This window comes from Ambystoma mexicanum, chromosome 1p, assembly GCF_040938575.1.
Source record: "Ambystoma mexicanum isolate Mex_15411 chromosome 1p, UKY_AmexF1_1, whole genome shotgun sequence".
NCBI classification, from domain to species: Eukaryota; Metazoa; Chordata; class Amphibia; order Caudata; family Ambystomatidae; genus Ambystoma; species Ambystoma mexicanum.
Window position 1 is genome coordinate 5,890,491 of NC_090921.1, and position 18,321 is coordinate 5,908,811.

Genomic DNA, 18,321 nt, shown 5'->3' on the forward strand with positions numbered 1-18,321 from the left:
GGCCCCTGGGGGGAAGTGACATCACAGAGGGACAAACCAAACCAGTGGGTAGGGGGAGAAGGGACTGGGAAAGGAAGCGGGACATGGTGGAAGGAAAAGAAAGTAATACAGCTGCTGTTCCCCACCTTATATTGAGTGCCCCATAGCACGTGTCTCCTTACGCTCACATTTCCTAATAGACCTATATAGCACCTCTTGCCTCTTTCCCCTTCTCTACCCTTTACTATCGACAACCCAATGTAAATAATTTGGCTAAAATCTTGTAACGACACATTCTGAGCTCTAACTTTGTGTATCTCATTTGTCAATGTATACTGTTTACCATTATGTAACTTTGTAAGCTTTGCATTTCCTTGCTGCGCCCTGCTACCTTCGGGTCAGGTGCGCTCTACAAATTGAATAAACAAACAAACAAAGCCCCCTCTCCCTGGTCAGTAGAGTGCAAAACCATCAAGAGGGAAAGCATCTCTCTGGTCACTCTCATACTCGTGCTGCTGCCCTTTCTTACACAATCTCCTGTGCTGACTTCATGCACAAAAAACGGTCAAAAAAAAGCAGAGGCTCACCTCCGTCATCTGGGGATATAGCTCAGTAGTAGAGCATTTGACGCAGATCAAGAGGTCCCTGGTTCAAATCCGGGTGTCCCCTTCTTTTTATCATTTATTATTCTAAAACTTACTTTCTCAGTTCATTAAGAATTGCCTTTCTTTTCTGTGCAAAGCTGACATCCGTGAACAGTCGCTGCTCTGAAATGTGGAACTTTAAAATACTTTCTTAAGTTTTCTAAATTGAAATATCTCTACGGTTGAAAACTCGAAAGAAGAACACATCACATCCATGTTTTTGTTTTTAGCTTTGAAGTCAGTATTTACACGGAGCTCTTAACACATAACATCGCAGCAAAGGTCACTTAACCTGCTGTGCTACCTATGCAGATTTCTTCTTTAGGACTCATCACTCAAATTACAAAGAATCCAGTCTCAGATGTGGTTCTCTGATCGTTAGCACTGCACTACCAGCAGTGCCATTCATATGCATGCCTTAAAAGAGTAGCGTCAGTGCCCACAGTCTCGTTTAAGCTATACATTTGGAAACTGAAAGCACAGGTGTTCCTACTTTCTCAACTCACTGGTGGGACGCGGCGGTAGGGGGGAGGCGACACTTGTAGCACATATAATCGCCTGTGTGGTACTAGGGGACGGAGGTATTCATATCTGCACGACCGGCAACTTTGTAACAGACTGTGAAGCCTTCCCGGTTCGTTCAGACTATGAATCCCTCCGCCGGGGACCCTGTGACCGCGTTAATGCAGGCCCTAGAGGCCCTTAGGACCGACATGGCCACTGCCACGACCGCCATTCACCACCGCCTTGATGCCCTCCAGAGTACACGTTTTCCCTTGCCCGGTGATGATGACGAACCCGGTCCTGCCTCTCCAGCCCAGCCTGCCCCGACTTCAGCCCCCGTTCCCACTCCAGTGTTGCTCCCGTTGACTCCCCCTCTTGCTGCTCCAGAACGCTTCCAGGGTGAACCCCGGAAATATCGCACCTTCATAAATCAGTGTAAATTACATTTCTTATGCAAACCTCAGGCTTTTCCCGACTCTGTCACTAAGGCCACCTTCCTTCTGTCTCATTTGTCCCGGGTAGCTGCCACTTGGGCAAATCCATTGTTGGAAAACGATCACCCTGCCTTACACGATTTCGATCTGCCTGATAGAACCAGACTCCCTTGTTTCTCCTGTCACGATTCTTGGCGCCATGGCCTCCTCCCGACTCACGGATGACACAGCAGAGGCTACCATATTACATACCGTAGGGGCCATCTCGGTTAGCATCCCTGTTGAATACCAAGATTTCCACATGGTTTTTGATAAGGCATCCACGGAGGGTTTGCCCCCGCATAGGGCCTACGATTGTCCTATTGATCTCATTCCAGATGCCCCCATACCAAAGGGGAGTATATACTCGTTGTCACCTTCCGAGGAACAAGCCCTGAAGGATTACATACAGCAGGCTCTGCGTCTAGGTCATATCTGTCCCTCCTGTTCCCCAGCTGCTAGCCCCATTTTCTTTGTGCCAAAGAAGGAAGGTGATCTACGCCCGTGCGTGGACTATAGACGGTTGAATGCCATCACCATCAAAAACAGGTATCCTATTCCACTCATTTCTACGCTGTTAGATAAGTTAACGGCCGCCTCTATCTTTACCAAGTTGGACCTGAGAGGGGCGTACAATCTGATCTGCATGCGGCGTGGGGACGAGTGGAAAACGGCCTTTTGTTCTCGACAGGGGTTGTTTGAGTACACCGTGATGCCCTTTGGGCTCTGTAACGCTCCTGCCACATTCCAACGCTTCATCAATGATGTATTATCTGACATTCTTGATGTATTCGTGGTGGTCTATTTAGATGATATCTTGATCTTCTCATCCTCTCTGGATGACCATATCGGGCATGTAAGGGAAGTCCTCTCTCGCCTCAAAAGAAACGCCTTGTTCCCCAAACCCGAAAAGTGTTTGTTTCATTCTCAAGAAGTAGAGTTCCTGGGTTTTCACATTACACCCGGTGGGTTGACCATGAATCAGACAAAAGTACGTGCAATCACGGAGTGGCCTACCCCCGTCAAACTCAAACAACTCCAATTGTTTCTCGGCTTTGCCAACTTTTACAGGCGATTCATCGCCGGCTTTTCTGCCATCGTTTCTCCCCTGACCGCCCTCACCAGCCCTCATGTCCCCTTCATCTGGACACCTGACCACCAAGGGGCCTTCGAGGCACTCAAGTCCAGGTTTGTTTCTGCTCCTGTGCTACAACACCCTGACCCGGAGATTCCGTTTGTTGTAGAGGCGGATGCCTCCTCTTTCGCGTTAGGTGCCATACTTTCTCAACCTTGTTCTGCTACTGGGCTTTTGCATCCTATAGCTTATCATTCACGGAAATTCTCGACCGCCGAGTCCCATTATACCGTAACAGAAAAGGAACTGTTAGCCATTAAGGATGCACTTCAAACCTGGCGTCACCATCTAATGAGGGCAAAGCATCAAACGGTGGTGTACACAGATCATAAAAACCTGCAGGATCTTGCCTCTCTGAAATGTGTGAACAGTAGGCAGGTGCGTTGGCATTTATTCTTCGCCGCATTCGATTTTGTGGTAAAGCATAGGCCAGCTCTCGCTCATGGTAAAGCGGATGCACTTTCACGTTCTCCTGGGGGAGTATTGCTTTCCACATTTCCGGACACATTATTGGGAAAGGGCCATGTCATCTGCCTATGTACACCGACCCCAACCATGCTTACCACGATTAAAGATTGGACCTGCCAAAACCGGCAGATACTCACTGAATGGGACATTACACTTCAGGAGGGACTGCCATTCATTCAAGGGAAATTATTCCTCCCCACTAGCGATGTATGCAATCAGGCACTTGCCTGGTCTCATGATGCTGCCATCAACGGACATCCAGGGCAACAACGTACCTTGGAGTTATTACAACGTTGGTGTTGGTGGCCGTCAATGGGAAGGGATGTAGCGAACTATGTAAACACCTGTGCGATCTGTGCCCAATGTAAATCACGCAGGGGACGTCCTTTGGGTTTGCTCCAACCTCTACCCATTCCCCCCAAACCATGGCACACGGTCTCTATGGACCTTATCACAGACTTACCCCGCAGACAGGGGTATGATACCATCTGGGTCATCGTTGATTCTTATACTAAAATGGCCCGTTTCATTCCCTGCACTGGCGTGCCATCAGCCCCGTCCTTGGCCCGTTTGTTTTTTAGGTCTGTCTTTTGTCTTTTCGGCCTCCCACAAGTCATCATATCAGACCGTGGAGCACAATTCACGTCCTGTTTTTGGCGTTCTCTGACCAAGCTCCTGGGTATTGATGCCCGCTTCTCCTCGGCCTATCACCCGGAAAGTAATGGACAGACGGAAAGGGTGAATCAGGCTCTAGAACAGTTTTTGCGCTGCCTGACCCTTCAGTATCAAGACTCCTGGTTCGATCTGCTCCATCTCGCTGAATTTGCCTACAATAATGCATGGCACTCGGCCACCGGCTTTTCTCCTTTCTATTCCATGTATGGCCAACACCCACGCACCCTTCCACTTCCGGACTTTCCTTCTGCCACCCCTGCTGCTACTGCTTGTGCCCGCGATCTAACTGAGGTTCATGCCCAAACCATGATCCATCTCCGTGAGGCACAGACAGCTATGAAGAAGAAGGCGGACAGGAAACGAGCAGTAGCACCTGTGTATCATGTAGGGGACCGTGTTTGGTTGTCAACTCGCCATTTACACATCCCGGGCTGTCGCAAACTTCTGCCCCGCTTTGTCGGCCCCTACAGAATTGCTAAAGTCCTGAACCCTGTAGCCTTGCGCCTTGCTATTCCATCTGCTTGGTGTATACACCCGGTTTTTCATACTTCCCTCCTTAAACCATACCTTGCCCCTACCCGGGTCCATACTCCACCTGCTCCTGTTTCACCCTCCACACCCGATGTCTTTGAGGTCAGTGCCATTTTGGGTTCCCGTCTGCACAGAGGTCAGCTCCAATACCTCGAGGACTGGTTGGGCTACGGTCCGGAGGAGCGCTCTTGGGTTCCATCTCGGGGCGTCCAGGCCCTGCTTCTTGTTGCGCGCTTCCATAAGGACCATCCCTCCTGCCCACGAGGTCGTGGGCCTTTGAGGGGGGACTCTGTTACATCTTCCACGTCCTCTACCTTACCCACATTACGTAGCCCCCAATGCTTACCTCTGGGTGCGCAGACAAGGCGGCACCATTGCACTCGTCATGTCAGGGGGGTCCATGGCAGGCTTGGTGTCTATCGCCCTTCTCTCCGTTGGCAATGTAATTGGAGGTTCCCATTTGGCCGCAATCACCGTTGCTCGTGTGGACCTGATCGTCACGTGAGGAGACCAAACGCAATCGGTATCACGTGACGACCCCCACGCCTCAACGTTTCCTTGTTGAGCATCACGTGATTTTCTCCAATGGTTTAAATGCATTCAGAAACACCGAAACGTTGCTTCACAGCTGGTCTTTCTCTTGGACATTGCTACGCTTCGAATTTACCAGGAACTTTTGGTCACTCGACAGCGGTCTGCCTAACGGATTGCTTTCTCTTAACCCTGAACGTGCCTTGATTAGCTCTGGAACTCTTGGTTTACTCGACCACGGCCTGATTAATGGATTTTCTCCACGAACCACGATTTTTGGAACCTGGGCCTATGACCTCTCACTAGGCGTTCGCCTGATCAAGCACTTCAAACTCCAGTGCTTACCATCATCATACCAGAGGTTGTGGAAACCTATCCGAACCTGAGCTCAGGTCCAATCACTCTCCTTCCTTTCCGGGTGGGCCTACAGTACACATACAGTACACATAGGTAAGAACGTTTAGTTTCTATTCCTAGATACTCTGTAAAATTGCATTTCGCCTTGTACTAATCCCTCCTTGCCTTACAGCGCTCAAAGGGTCCTTCCGGCAGTTCCTGACTCCAGACTCGACAAACTACCACACCTGTGGCCTCAAGGATTGCACAGGCAGTGTTCATATAATCGCCTGTGTGGTACTTGGGGACAGAGGTATTCATATCTGCACGACCGGCAACTTTGTAACAGAGGGCTACCAACCTTAACCCTTTGTGCTGTGCATGGCCAGGAAGCTCATCATGTTCCAGGTGGTACGAAGAAAAACTGAGGCCTCCTGCATAAGGGCCGGTTATACCTCCAGAGAAGGGGCAGAGCCAACAAAGAAGAGCTTAGAAAGGGCTCTGGGCAGAGGGAGATCCTCTCAAAGGTAAGTACTGAGACAAGGAAGCGGGACGTGGAGGTAATGGCACTATACCGCCAACCAACATAACACATTTGCCTTCTGTTGCGCCTTTATGGGACAGGGGCCCCTGGGGGGAAGTGACATCACAGAGGGACAAACCAAACCAGTGGGTAGGGGGAGAAGGGACTGGGAAAGGAAGCGGGACATGGTGGAAGGAAAAGAAAGTAATACAGTTGCTGTTCCCCACCTTATATTGAGTGCCCCATAGCGCGTGTCTCCTTACGCTCACATTTCCTAATAGACCTATATAGCACCTCTTGCCTCTTTCCCCTTCTCTACCCTTTACTATCGACAACCCAATGTAAATAATTTGGCTAAAATGTTGTAACGACACATTCGGAGCTCTAACTTTGTGTATCTCATTTGTCAATGTATACTGTTTACCATTATGTAACTTTGTAAGCTTTGCATTTCCTTGCTGCGCCCTGCTACCTTCGGGTCAGGTGCGCTCTACAAATTGAATAAACAAACAAAGCCCCCTCTCCCTAGTCAGTCGAGTGCAAAACCATCAGGAAAGAAAGCATCTCTCTGGTCACTCTCATACTCGTGCTGCTGCCCTTTCTTGCACAATCTCCTGTGCTGACTTCATGCACAACCAACGGTTAAGAAAAAGCAGAGCCTTTACTGTCATATGGGGATATAGCTCAGTGGTAGTGCATTTGAGTGCAGAACCAGTGGTCCCCGGTTCAAATCCGGGTGTCCCCTTCTTTTTATCATTTATTATTATAAAACTTACTTTCTCAGTTCATTAAGAATTGCCTTTCTTTCCTGTGCAAAGCTGACATCCGTGAACAGTCGCTGCTCTGAAATGTGGAACTTTAAAATACTTTCTTAAGTTTTCTAAAATGAAATATCTCTACGGTTGAAAACTCGAAAGAAGAACACATCACATCCATGTTTTTGTTTTTAGCTCTGAAGTCAGTATTTACACGGAGCCCTTAACACATAACATCGCAGCAAAGGTCACTTAACCTGCTGTGCTACCTATGCAGATTTCTTCTTTAGGACCCATCACTCAAATTACAAAGAATTCAGTCTCAGATGTGGTTCTCTGATCGTGAGCACTGCACTACCAGCAGTGCCATTCATATGCATGCCTTAAAAGAGTAGCGTCAGTGCCCACAGTCTCGTTTAAGCTATACATTTGGAAACTGAAAGCACAGGTGTTCCTACTTTCCCAACTCACTGGTGGGACGCGGCGGTAGGGGGGAGGCGACACTTGTAGCACATATAATCGCCTCTGTGGTACTAGGGGACGGAGGTATTCATATCTGCACGACCGGCAACTTTGTAACAGACTGTGAAGCCTTCCCGGTTCGTTCAGACTATGAATCCCTCCGCCGGGGACCCTGTGACCGCGTTAATACAGGCCCTAGAGGCCCTTAGGACCGACATGGCCACTGCCACGACCGCCATTCACCACCGCCTTGATGCCCTCCAGAGTACACGTTTTCCCTTGCCCGGGGATGATGACGAACCCGGTCCTGCCTCTCCAGCCCAGCCTGCCCCGACTTCAGCCCCCGTTCCCACTCCAGTGTTGCTCCCGTTGACTCCCCCTCTTGCTGCTCCAGAACGCTTCCAGGGTGAACGCCGGAATTATCGCACCTTCATAAATCAGTGTAAATTACATTTCTTATGCAAACCTCAGGCTTTTCCCGACTCTGTCACTAAGGCCGCCTTCCTTCTGTCTCATTTGTCCGGGGTAGCTGCCACTTGGGCAAATCCATTGTTGGAAAACGATCACCCTGCCTTATACGATTTCGATCTGCTGGTCGCAGAAATGGCAAAGGTATTCGATACCCGTTACAAGGCCCAGGCACGGGACCTGGAATTACTTGATCTCACACAGGGTAGGCAAACATTGATAGAATATATCACCCGTTTTAACCAATTGGCCGCAGAAACTTCCTGGCCAGAGTTAAAGAAGGCGATCGTTTTCTACCGGGGCTTGTCCAATGCCATGAAAGATGCTCTGTCGGTGGTTCCTGCTCTGACTTCTGTTTTTTCGGATCTAGTTGATCTCACACTGCAGTTAGACACCCGCAGATCCGAGCAGAAGGCAAAAGCGACATTTGCTAGTCACTCTTCTCCGGCACCTCCATCTACCAGTCCCGAACCCATGCAAATAGGCGGGATCCGCAGTCCAATAACACCGACTGAAAGGTAAGGTCGGAGGACCGATAACGCCTGCTTTTATTGCGGACTCAACGGGCACTATTTGAAAGAATGCCCTCGACGTCCCAGAAACAAGACTCCGTTTTTTCAGAAGGCTCGCCCATGAGAGAGGGGGCACCGGCGAGCCCTTCATTGACCCCCACTGAACCCGCCTTTGGTCCAATCAGACCCATAGTAGTGCAGGCCTTATTAAAACCAACCAGGGAGATCACACACACTGTCTATCCTGTGATCGATTCAGGGGCCACTGGCTGCTTCATGGACATCGCTTTAGCCCATAGTGTTAACTTACCGCTAATCCAAAAGGAGCATCCTGAGCCCGTACAAGCAGTCAATGGCACGTCCCTGACTTCTGGCCCGATCAGACATCAAACGGCCCCTCTTGAGGTGGTAATACAAGGCACACATAAAGAGACCCTGTCATTCGATCTCATCACTACACCGCAGTTCGGTATCGTTCTAGGTATCCCCTGGTTGAGGCAACATAACCCTTTGATCAATTGGGGAACAGGACACGTATCGTTTGAGTCAGAGTTATGTCAACATTTTTGCCTGATAGAACCAGACTCCCTTGTTTCTCCTGCCACGATTCTTGGCGCCATGGCCTCCTCCCGACTCACTGATGACACAGCAGAGGCTACCACATTACATACCGTAGGGGCCATCTCGGTTAGCATCCCTGTTGAATACCAAGATTTCCACATGGTTTTCGATAAGGCATCCACGGAGGGTTTGCCCCCGCATAGGGCCTACGATTGTCCTATCGATCTCATTCCAGATGCCCCCATACCAAAGGGGAGGATCTACTCGTTGTCACCTTCCGAGGAACAAGCCCTGAAGGATTACATACAGCAGGCTCTGCGTCTAGGTCATATCTGTCCCTCCTGTTCCCCAGCTGCTAGCCCCATTTTCTTTGTGCCAAAGAAGGAAGGTGATCTACGCCCGTGCGTGGACTATAGATGGTTGAATGCCATCACCATCAAAAACAGGTATCCTATTCCACTCATTTCTACGCTGTTAGATAAGTTAACGGCCGCCTCTATCTTTACCAAGTTGGACCTGAGAGGGGCGTACAATCTGATCCGCATGCGGCGTGGGGACGAGTGGAAAACGGCCTTTTGTTCCCGACAGGGGTTGTTTGAGTACACCGTGATGCCCTTTGGGCTCTGTAACGCTCCTGCCACATTCCAACGCTTCATCAATGATGTATTATCTGACATTCTTGATGTATTCGTGGTGGTCTATTTAGATGATATCTTGATCTTCTCATCCTCTCTGGATGACCATATCGGGCATGTAAGAGAAGTCCTCTCTCGCCTCAAAAGAAACGCCTTGTTCGCCAAACCCGAAAAGTGTTTGTTTCATTCTCAAGAAGTAGAGTTCCTGGGTTTTCACATTACACCCGGTGGGTTGACCATGAATCAGACAAAAGTACGTGCAATCACGGAGTGGCCTACCCCCGTCAAACTCAAACAACTCCAATTGTTTCTCGGCTTTGCCAACTTTTACAGGCGATTCACCGCAGACAGGGGTATGATACCATCTGGGTCATTGTTGATTCTTATACTAAAATGGCCCGTTTCTTTCCCTGCACTGGCGTGCCATCAGCCCCAACCTTAGCCCGTTTGTTTTTTAGGTCTGTCTTTTGTCTTTTCGGCCTCCCACAAGTCATCATATCAGACCGTGGAGCACAATTCACGTCCTGTTTTTGGCGTTTCAGTCTCCACACCCGATGTCTTTGAGGTCAGTGCCATTTTGGGTTCCCGTCTGCACAGAGGTCGGCTCCAATACCTCGTGGACTGGTTGGGCTACGGTCCGGAGGAGCTCTCTTGGGTTCCATCTCGGGGCGTCCAGGTCCCGCTTCTTGTTGCGCGCTTCCATAAGGACCATCCCTCCTGCCCACGAGGTCGTGGGCCTTTGAGGGGGGACTCTGTTACATCTTCCACGTCCTCTACCCTACGAACTCCTATGTTTCCCACAGACTCACGTTTCCACACACCCACATTACGTAGCCCCCGATGCTTACCTCTGGGTGCGCAGACAAGGCGGCACCATTGCACTCGTCATGTCAGGGGGGCCATGGCAGCCTTGGTGTCTATCGCCCTTCTCTCCGTTGGCAATGTAATTGGAGGTTCCCATTTGGCCGCAATCACCGTTGCTCGTGTGGACCTGATCGTCACGTGAGGAGACCAAACGCAATCGGTATCACGTGACGACCCCCACGCCTCAACGTTTCCTTGTTGAGCATCACGTGATTTTCTCCAATGGTTTAAATGCATTCAGAAACACCGAAACGTTGCTTCACAGCTGGTCTTTCTCTTGGACATTGCTACGCTTCGAATTTACCAGGAACTTTTGGTCACTCGACAGCGGTCTGCCTAACGGATTGCTTTCTCTTAACCCTGAACTTGCCTTGATTAGCTCTGGAACTCTTGGTTTACTCGACCACGGCCTGATTAACGGATTTTCTCCACGAACCACGATTTTTGGAACCTGGGCCTATGACCTCTCACTAGGCGTTCGCCTGATCAAGCACTTCAAACTCCAGTGCTTACCATCATCATACCAGAGGTTGTGGAAACCTATCCGAACCGGAGCTCAGGTCCAATCACTCTCCTTCCTTTCCGGGTGGGCCTACAGTACACATACAGTACACATAGGTAAGAATGTTTAGTTTCTATTCCTAGATACTCTGTAAAATTGCATTTCGCCTTGTACTAATCCCCCCTTGCCTTACAGCGCTCAAAGGGTCCTTCCGGCAGTTCCTGACTCCAGACTCGACGAACTACCACACCTGTGGCCTCAAGGATTGCGCAGGCAGTGTTCATATAATCGCCTGTGTGGTACTTGGGGGCCGAGGTATTCATATCTGCACGACCGGCAACTTTGTAACAGAGGGCTACCAACCTTAACCCTTTGTGCTGTGCATGGCCAGGAAGCTCATCATGTTCCAGGTGGTACGAAGAAAAACTGAGGCCTCCTGCATAAGGGCCGGTTATACCTCCAGAGAAGGGGCAGAGCCAACAAAGAAGAGCTTAGAAAGGGCTCTGGGCAGAGGGAGATCCTCTCAAAGGTAAGTACTGAGACAAGGAAGCGGGACGTGGAGGTAATGGCACTATACCGCCAACCAACATAACACATTTGCCTTCTGTTGCGCCTTTATGGGACAGGGGCCCCTGGGGGGAAGTGACATCACAGAGGGACAAACCAAACCAGTGGGTAGGGGGAGAAGGGACTGGGAAAGGAAGCGGGACATGGTGGAAGGAAAAGAAAGTAATACAGCTGCTGTTCCCCACCTTATATTGAGTGCCCCATAGCGCGTGTCTCCTTACGCTCACATTTCCTAATAGACCTATATAGCACCTCTTGCCTCTTTCCCCTTCTCTACCCTTTACTATCGACAACCCAATGTAAATAATTTGGCTAAAATCTTGTAACAACACATTCTGAGCTCTAACTTTGTGTATCTCATTTGTCAATGTATACTGTTTACCATTATGTAACTTTGTAAGCTTTGCATTTCCTTGCTGCGCCCTGCTACCTTCGGGTCAGGTGCGCTCTACAAATTGAATAAACAAACAAACAAAGCCCCCTCTCCCTGGTCAGTAGAGTGCAAAACCATCAGGAGGGAAAGCATCTCTCTGGTCACTCTCATACTCGTGCTGCTGCCCTTTCTTGCACAATCTCCTGTGCTGACTTCGTGCACAAACAACGGTTAAGAAAAAGCAGAGGCTCACCTCCGTCATCTGGGGATATAGCTCAGTGGTTGAGAATTTGACTGCAGATCAAGAGGTCCCCGGTTCAAATCCGGGTGTCCCCTTCTTTTTATCATTTATTATTATAAAACTTACTTTCTCAGTTCATTAAGAATTGCCTTTCTTTTCTGTGCAAAGCTGACATCCGTGAACAGTCGCTGCTCTGAAATGTGGAACTTTAAAATACTTTCTTAAGTTTTCTAAATTGAAATATCTCTACGGTTGAAAACTCGAAAGAAGAACACATCACATCCATGTTTTTGTTTTTAGCTCTGAAGTCAGTATTTACACGGAGCTCTTAACACATAACATCGCAGCAAAGGTCACTTAACCTGCTGAGCTACCTATGCAGATTTCTTCTTTAGGACTCATCACTCAAATTACAAAGAATCCAGTCTCAGATGTGGTTCTCTGATCGTGAGCACTGCACTACCAGCAGTGCCATTCATATGCATGCCTTAAAAGGGTAGCGTCAGTGCCCACAGTCTGGTTTAAGCTATACATTTGGAAACTGAAAGCACAGGTGTTCCTACTTTCCCAACTCACTGGTGGGACGCGGCGGTAGGGGGGAGACGACACTTGTAGCACATATAATCGCCTGTGTGGTACTAGGGATCGGAGGTATTCATATCTGCACGACCGGCAACTTTGTAACAGACTGTGAAGCCTTCCCGGTTCGTTCAGACTATGAATCCCTCCGCCGGGGACCCTGTGACCGCGTTAATGCAGGCCCTAGAGGCCCTTAGGACCGACATGGCCACTGCCACGACCGCCATTCACCACCGCCTTGATGCCCTCCAGAGTACACGTTTTCCCTTGCCCGGTGATGATGACGAACCCGGTCCTGCCTCTCCAGCCCAGCCTGCCCCGACTTCAGCCCCCGTTCCCACTCCAGTGTTGCTCCCGTTGACTCCCCCTCTTGCTGCTCCAGAACGCTTCCAGGGTGAACCCCGGAAATATCGCACCTTCATAAATCAGTGTAAATTACATTTCTTATGCAAACCGCAGGCTTTTCCCGACTCTGTCACTAAGGCCGCCTTCCTTCTGTCTCATTTGTCCGGGGTAGCTGCCACTTGGGCAAATCCATTGTTGGAAAACGATCACCCTGCCTTATACGATTTCGATCTGCTGGTCGCAGAAATGGCAAAGGTATTCGATACCCGTTACAAGGCCCAGGCACGGGACCTGGAATTACTTGATCTCACACAGGGTAGGCAAACATTGATAGAATATATCACCCGTTTTAACCAATTGGCCGCAGAAACTTCCTGGCCAGAGGAAAAAAAGGCGATCGTTTTCTACCGGGGCTTGTCCAGTGCCATGAAAGATGCTCTGTCGGTGGTTCCTGCTCTGACTTCTTTTTTTTCGGATCTAGTTGATCTCACACTGCAGTTAGACGCCCGCAGATCCGAGCAGAAGGCAGAAGCGACATTTGCTAGTCACTCTTCCCCGGCACCTCCATCTACCAGTCCCGAACCCATGCAGATAGGCGGGATCCGCAGTCCAATAACACCGACTGAAAGGGAGCGTCGGAGGACAGATAACGCCTGCTTTTATTGCGGACTCAACGGGCACTATGTGAAAGAATGCCCTCGACGTCCCAGAAACAAGACTCTGTTTTTTCAGAAGGCTCGCCCATGAGAGAGGGGGCACCGGCGAGCCCTTCCTTTACCCCCACTGAACCAGCCTTTGGTCCAATCAGACCCATAGTAGTGCAGGCCTTATTAAAACCAACCAGGGAGATCACACACACTGACTATCCTGTGATCGATTCAGGGGCCACTGGCTGCTTCATGGACATCGCTTTAGCCCATAGTCTTAACTTACCGCTAATCAAAAAGGAGCATCCTGAGCCCGTACAAGCAGTCAATGGCACGTCCCTGACTTCTGGCCCGATCAGACATCAAACGGCCCCTCTTGAGGTGGTAATACAAGGCACACATAAAGAGACCCTGTCATTCGATCTCATCGCTACACCGCAGTTCGGTATCGTTCTAGGTATCCCCTGGTTGAGGCAACATAACCCTTTGATCAATTGGGGAACAGGACACGTATCGTTTGAGTCAGAGTTATGTCAACATTTTTGCCTGATAGAACCAGACTCCCTTGTTTCTCCTGCCACGATTCTTGGCGCCATGGCCTCCTCCCGACTCACTGATGACACAGCAGAGGCTACCACATTACATACCGTAGGGGCCATCTCGGTTAGCATCCCTGTTGAATACCAAGATTTCCACATGGTTTTCGATAAGGCATCCACGGAGGGTTTGCCCCCGCATAGGGCCTACGATTGTCCTATTGATCTCATTCCAGATGCCCCCATACCAAAGGAGAGGATCTACTCGTTGTCACCTTCCGAGGAACAAGCCCTGAAGGATTACATACAGCAGGCTCTGCGTCTAGGTCATATCTGTCCCTCCTGTTCCCCAGCTGCTAGCCCCATTTTCTTTGTGCCAAAGAAGGAAGGTGATCTACGCCCGTGCATGGACTATAGACGGTTGAATGCCATCACCATCAAAAACAGGTATCCTATTCCACTCATTTCTACGCTGTTAGATAAGTTAACGGCCGCCTCTATCTTTACCAAGTTGGACCTGAGAGGGGCGTACAATCTGATCCGCATGCGGCGTGGGGACGAGTGGAAAACGGCCTTTTGTTCCCGACAGGGGTTGTTTGAGTACACCGTGATGCCCTTTGGGCTCTGTAACGCTCCTGCCACATTCCAACGCTTCATCAATGATGTATTATCTGACATTCTTGATGTATTCGTGGTGGTCTATTTAGATGATATCTTGATCTTCTCATCCTCTCTGGATGACCATATCGGGCATGTAAGAGAAGTCCTCTCTCGCCTCAAAAGAAACGCCTTGTTCGCCAAACCCGAAAAGTGTTTGTTTCATTCTCAAGAAGTAGAGTTCCTGGGTTTTCACATTACACCCGGTGGGTTGACCATGAATCAGACAAAAGTACGTGCAATCACGGAGTGGCCTACCCCCGTCAAACTCAAACAACTCCAATTGTTTCTCGGCTTTGCCAACTTTTACAGGCGATTCACCGCAGACAGGGGTATGATACCATCTGGGTCATTGTTGATTCTTATACTAAAATGTCCCGTTTCATTCCCTGCACTGGCGTGCCATCAGCCCCGACCTTAGCCCGTTTGTTTTTTAGGTCTGTCTTTTGTCTTTTCGGCCTCCCACAAGTCATCATATCAGACCGTGGAGCACAATTCACGTCCTGTTTTTGGCGTTCTCTAACCAAGCTCCTGGGTATTGATGCCCGCTTCTCCTCGGCCTATCACCCGGAAAGTAATGGACAGACGGAAAGGGTGAATCAGGCTCTAGAACAGTTTTTGCGCTGCCTGACCCTTCAGTATCAAGACTCCTGGTTCGATCTGCTCCATCTCGCTGAATTTGCCTACAATAATGCATGGCACTCGGCCACCGGCTTTTCTCCTTTCTATTCCATGTATGGCCAACACCCACGTACCCTTCCACTTCCGGACTTTCCTTCTGCCACCCCTGCTGCTACTGCTTGTGCCCGCGATCTAACTGAGGTTCATGCCCAAACCATGATCCATCTCCGTGAGGCACAGAGAGCTATGAAGAAGAAGGCGGACAGGAAACGAGCAGTAGCACCTGTGTATCATGTAGGGGACCGTGTTTGGTTGTCAACTCGTCATTTACACATCCCGGGCTGTCGCAAACTTCTGCCCCGCTTTGTCGGCCCCTACAGAATTGCTAAAGTCCTGAACCCTGTAGCCTTGCGCCTTGCTATTCCATCTACTTGGCGTATACACCCGGTTTTTCATACTTCCCTCCTTAAACCATACCTTGCCCCTACCCGGGTCCATACTCCACCTGCTCCTGTTTCAGTCTCCACACCCGATGTCTTTGAGGTCAGTGCCATTTTGGGTTCCTGTCTGCACAGAGGTCGGCTCCAATACCTCGTGGACTGGTTGGGCTACGGTCCGGAGGAGCTCTCTTGGGTTCCATCTCGGGGCGTCCAGGTCCCGCTTCTTGTTGCACGCTTCCATAAGGACCATCCCTCCTGCCCACGAGGTCGTGGGCCTTTGAGGGGGGACTCTGTTACATCTTCCACGTCCTCTACCCTACGAACTCCTATGTTTCCCACAGACTCACGTTTCCACACACCCACATTACGTAGCCCCCGATGCTTACCTCTGGGTGCGCAGACAAGGCGGCACCATTGCATTCGTCATGTCAGGGGGGTCCATGGCAGGCTTGGTGACTATCGCCCTTCTCTCCGCTGGCAATGTAATTGGAGGTTCCCATTTGGCCGCAATCACCGTTGCTCGTGTGGACCTGATCGTCACGTGAGGAGACCAAACGCAATCGGTATCACGTGACGACCCCCACGCCTCAACGTTTCCTTGTTGAGCATCACGTGATTTTCTCCAATGGTTTAAATGCATTCAGAAACACCGAAACGTTGCTTCACAGCTGGTCTTTCTCTTGGACATTGCTACGCTTCAAATTTACCAGGAACTTTTGGTCACTCGACAGCGGTCTGCCTAACGGATTGCTTTCTCTTAACCCTGAACTTGCCTTGATTAGCTCTGGAACTCTTGGTTTACTCGACCACGGCCTGATTAACGGATTTTCTCCACGAACCACGATTTTTGGAACCTGGGCCTATGACCTCTCACTAGGCGTTCGCCTGATCAAGCACTTCAAACTCCAGTGCTTACCATCATCATACCAGAGGTTGTGGAAACCTATCCGAACCCGAGCTCAGGTCCAATCACTCTCCTTCCTTTCCGGGTGGGCCTACAGTACACATACAGTACACATAGGTAAGAACGTTTAGTTTCTATTCCTAGATACTCTGTAAAATTGCATTTCGCCTTGTACTAATCCCTCCTTGCCTTACAGCGCTCAAAGGGTCCTTCCGGCAGTTCCTGACTCCAGACTCGACAAACTACCACACCTGTGGCCTCAAGGATTGCACAGGCAGTGTTCATATAATCGCCTGTGTGGTACTTGGGGACGGAGGTATTCATATCTGCACGACCGGCAACTTTGTAACAGAGGGCTACCAACCTTAACCCTTTGTGCTGTGCATGGCCAGGAAGCTCATCATGTTCCAGGTGGTACGAAGAAAAACTGAGGCCTCCTGCATAAGGGCCGGTTATACCTCCAGAGAAGGGGCAGAGCCAACAAAGAAGAGCTTAGAAAGGGCTCTGGGCAGAGGGAGATCCTCTCAAAGGTAAGTACTGAGACAAGGAAGCGGGACGTGGAGGTAATGGCACTATACCGCCAACCAACATAACACATTTGCCTTCTGTTGCGCCTTTATGGGACAGGGGCCCCTGGGGGGAAGTGACATCACAGAGGGACAAACCAAACCAGTGGGTAGGGGGAGAAGGGACTGGGAAAGGAAGCGGGACATGGTGGAAGGAAAAGAAAGTAGTACAGCTGCTGTTCCCCACCTTATATTGAGTGCCCCATAGCGCGTGTCTCCTTACGCTCACATTTCCTAATAGACCTATATAGCACCTCTTGCCTCTTTCCCCTTCTCTACCCTTTACTATCGACAACCCAATGTAAATAATTTGGCTAAAATCTTGTAACAACACATTCTGAGCTCTAACTTTGTGTATCTCATTTGTCAATGTATACTGTTTACCATTATGTAACTTTGTAAGCTTTGCATTTCCTTGCTGCGCCCTGCTACCTTCGGGTCAGGTGCGCTCTACAAATTGAATAAACAAACAAACAAAGCCCCCTCTCCCTGGTCAGTAGAGTGCAAAACCATCAGGAGGGAAAGCATCTCTCTGGTCACTCTCATACTCGTGCTGCTGCCCTTTCTTGCACAATCTCCTGTGCTGACTTCGTGCACAAACAATGGTTAAGAAAAAGCAGAGGCTCACCTCCTTCATCTGGGGATATAGCTCAGTGGTAGAGCACTTGACTGCAGATCAAGATGTCCCCGGTTCAAATCCGGGTGTCCCCTTCTTTTTATCATTTATTATTATGAAACTTACTTTCTCAGTTCATTAAGAATTGCCTTTCTTTTCTGTGCAAAGCTGACATCCGTGAACAGTCGCTGCTCTGAAATGTGGAACTTTAAAATACTTTCTTAAGTTTTCTAAATTGAAATATCTCTAGGGTTGAAAACTCAAAAGAAGAACACATCACATCCATGTTTTTGTTTTTAGCTCTGAAGTCAGTACTTACACGGAACTCTTAACACATAACATTGCAGCAAAGGTCACTTAACCTGCTGTGCTACCTATGCAGATTTCTTCTTTAGGACTCATCACTCAAATTACAAAGAATCCAGTCTCAGATGTGGTTCTCTGATCGTGAGCACTGCACTACCAGCAGTGCCATTCATATGCATGCCTTAAAAGAGTAGCGTCAGTGCCCACAGTCTGGTTTAAGCTATACATTTGGAAACTGAAAGCACAGGTGTTCCTACTTTCCCAACTCACTGGTGGGACGCAGCGGTAGGGGGGAGGCGACACTTGTAGCACATATAATCGCCTGTGTGGTACTAGGGGACGGAGGTATTCATATCTGCACGACC

General features: G+C 49.5%; 1 non-coding gene across 1 annotated transcript; it reads left to right on the top strand.

Annotated features, from left to right (window-relative positions):
- The first annotated feature begins 17,673 nt into the window (after nt 1-17,673).
- On the top strand, nt 17,674-17,745 carry TRNAC-GCA (transfer RNA cysteine (anticodon GCA)). Its single transcript has one exon. It is a non-coding gene; the product is annotated as a tRNA-Cys (tRNA).
- Nucleotides 17,746-18,321: the final 576 nt, after the last annotated feature.